At 47.3% G+C, this 3,521-nt stretch overlaps 1 protein-coding gene across 3 annotated transcripts in view; it reads right to left on the bottom strand.

Annotated features, from left to right (window-relative positions):
- Pakap (paralemmin A kinase anchor protein) overlaps nt 1-3,521 on the bottom strand; it is a 462,510-nt gene that overhangs the window by 166,904 nt on the left and 292,085 nt on the right. The window lies entirely within an intron of this gene.

Here is a 3,521-nt window from a genome sequence, read left to right as displayed (position 1 = left end):
TAGAACGGATCCATAACTACACCTATAGAAATATAAAATAGGAACAAGCTAGGTATGGTGAGCCATACCTATAATCCCAGAACTTGGGAGAGGGAGGCTATCTTTGGCTGCATAGCAAGTTCAAGGTAAGCCTTGGCTACATAAAAATCAAAGAGCCAGTAAAATAGAAATAATGAAAGAACTATGAGCAATGACACCCCACTGCTGGGCTACACATTACAGCCCCAGAGCCGAGAGAGAAAGCTGACTGATACAAAGGGCATGCCACCACATAGGGGTTGAATAAACTCTTCAGGATGCATGGGCAATCCTGAAGCCTCTCTCACGCCAACCGCTCCCATACTTCTGCTTCTGCAGTGTGACATTCAGTCGCTTCGATCATCGCAGCAAACTCGGGCTGCATTTGATGGTGTAAAAGGGGAGCAGAATTGCGACTTCAAATATTTTTGTTTATTTACATGTGTGTGTGTGCACATGCTATGCACTGCAAGGGTGTGCAGGTCAGAGGGCAACCTTCAGGAGTATATTTCTCTCCTTCCACTACCTGGGTCCCAGGGATCAAACTCAGGTCCTCCTATTTGGTAGCAAGCGCCTTTACCCATCAGCTATCTCGCTACCCCTGGGAATTGTTTTTGACGGGAGGCAAAGCTGAATCCTTCTAGCACTTAGAGTTCAGGAACTCCACCCAACATGCCTTTCCTGGATTGTTCATTCCAGCCGATAGTCTACATTTACTGAATCCTACTGTCTGTGTTTACAGAGCTATTACCAAAGAGCAGTGTGCCATGTGTCCTGTCCTTACCACTGCAGGAGGACAGCAAAGCACACAGGTGCTATGGCTTTCCCTTCACCACACGCACACACCTGGTGGAAGGGGTAAGGAAGGGGGTGGCATTGCTCTTCTAAAATAGGTGAAGTTGCCGGGCTTTGGGAAGGGACAAGCTCCCCACAGGCCACAGCTCACACAGCTGGCAGTGACACTGGACTGGAAGCAGAGGTCCTAGCCTTTGGAACAGTGACCTTTTCTCCATGTTAGGGTGCCTCCATGCTCATTCATGGCCACATTCCCTTCTGCTTATTCTAGACTGAGTGATATTCGGCCTCTGCTGGCATAAACCCTGAGACCAAGGTCTGTTCTTCACACATCACACATCACATTGCCCAAGGACTGCCCTAGACTAAGGAGTGAGAAGAGGCAGTGGGCACTTGGAAACCTGGCACAGCCTTATTTTTCTTCACCAATGAGTACCCAGTGAACATTTTTGTTTGTTTGCATGTGAGGCCATGCAATAAGCAAGCACGGGTGGTGGTCATGAGCTTTCTCATGGGGCAGCTTCCTTGTCCTAAAGCAAGTTACCTTTAGCCAAAGGACAGACCTGTGGACAGTGAGCTGGACAGATGACAAGGTTTTTCTTATGGGAATAGAAAAGAGAGAGTTCGTGGATGTGAAGGAGATATGAACTCTGGCAAGGGTGAGAGCAGGCTGTGGCAGCCCTGGCCCAGAGGGATGAGTAATTTTTCTGTAGGCAGGCACGGTGGAGAACATTTTAGAGGAACAGGACGTTCAGGACAGGGAGATGGTCCAGGCTGGAGCAGGGATTATGCAGTGAGTCATACACCGGGAAGCCTGGGTTGAAACCCAAATTTACAGCAGGTAAATCCCAGCCTAACATGATCTTGTTTTGTCCTTATAATCTAGACACACACACACACACACGATTTGCTTTGATACAGGGTATCATGTAGCCCAGGCTGGTCTCAACTCATTATGTAGCAGAAGATGACCTTAAACTCCCAATGTTCCTATCTTCAGAGTGCTGGGATTATAAGCCCACACACTTCTATAATAAATATTATCTTAATCCAGCACTTGGGGGAGGCTGAGTTCTCCACCAGCCTGGGCACTGTGAGATCTTTTCTCAAAGCAGTAATAACAGCAACAATAAACTCTTCAGGTCAGGCTTAGCTCTGCCCAGCAAAGCTGAGATCAGGGAGGAAGTTCAAATCTTTCTAGGATGCGTGTGGAGCTTAGAGACAACATCCCCAAGCAGCCCGAGGCTTGGAAAACAGTTTCCCATGGATGAGTAGGACATTAGTCCAGGCAGCAAGGGGGATCTCCCTTCTTTGCAAAGAAGAGTTAAGAATAAACCTGAAACAAGCATAGCTAAGGAGACAAAACAAAAGTTTGAAATCCAAGTGCAGACAATGAAACAGAGCCATTCACGGCTTAAGTTACTTAAGAAGCATCATCTAAGGTCCACAATGGTTCTGGACACTTAGGGCAAGATCATCAAATAAAAATCCCTGCCCTTCTGAAGTTTTGCTTTGTTTGTCTTTGTTTTGAGCTATATATAGCTCCGGCTGGCCTGGAACTTTCTGTATAGCCCAGGCTGGCCTGGAGCTTATTGCAAGCCTCCTGACTCAGCCCTCCAGAGAGCTGGAATTGCAGGCTTGTGCCTCCACATCTGGTTATTGGAACTTCCTGTTTAAGGGGACTCTCAGAATCAATTCGTGTTTTCTGTTTGCCTAAGGCGTTGAGTCTATGTGAGTAGACACTTGCTAATTCAGACAGACTCTACACATACCCAGACTTCAGTTTTGAAGAGCCTGTGAAGGCCAGGACCATGGCATTGCAGAGGACCACTGGAGGTAGGCCCTCAGGAAAAGCATGGCACCTTCCTCTGCGAACCCTGGGTCGGAGGGAATCTCAAAACAAAACAAAACAAAAACAAAAACAAAAACAACCACTGAGACCAAACTGTTTGCAAGACTAGAAAACTTGGTGTTTCTTGTTCGTGGTGTATGGACTAAAATGAATACCTGTTACCCTCTGTGGCTAATATTTAGGAGTCAGGGTGATGGAGAAAGGCAGTGGAAGGCAGGACAGAGTAGACTGTAGTCCCTGTCCCAGAGGCAAAACAACAGACATGAGTGGATTCCTTTGGCCTAGACCACCAGGTGTGGGGGTGTAGAGTCTTTGCTCCTTTAGTATGGAATATTCCTGGCTTGACAGCCTTCCTCATTTCTAGTCATCAGCTGGAGTGTCTCATCTTAAGTAAGGCCTTCTCAAGGGGAGCCTGAACGTGCCCTTGTGAATATACATGTGCACACATGTGTTCGGTCTCACAGGCTGCCGATAGAGTAAGAGATGAGATCAACCTCAGTGATAGGAGGATTTCTGGTGGGTAGATAAAAGCCAGCATTCCTCAGGAACTTGTGAAGCCAGTTCCCCTATCTCTGGCTAAAGCCACCTATGGCCACCTATGGTGCCCATCAGCATATCAAAGCTGGCCTCTACTCCTTCAATACTATATGTGCCTGTTATACATTTCAAAGTTCATGATAGCATCCTAGACCTTTCCTCTTCCCAGCTCCTCCTCCTCCTTATAAACAGGACCCCTCCTCCCTTGCTATTCTCTTGCACTCTCTGTATGCTCCGATAGTCCGTCCCTGTCACTATGTTCTAGTCTCTATCTCTCACTATCCTGCTGTCTTCACCATTCCCTCCCACTCTCTCCCTT

Source organism: Mus musculus, chromosome 4 (genome assembly GCF_000001635.26).
Source record: "Mus musculus strain C57BL/6J chromosome 4, GRCm38.p6 C57BL/6J".
Lineage (NCBI taxonomy): Eukaryota > Metazoa > Chordata > Mammalia > Rodentia > Muridae > Mus > Mus musculus.
Note: the sequence above shows the minus strand (reverse complement) of the source record. Positions and strands in the feature narration are given on the sequence as shown.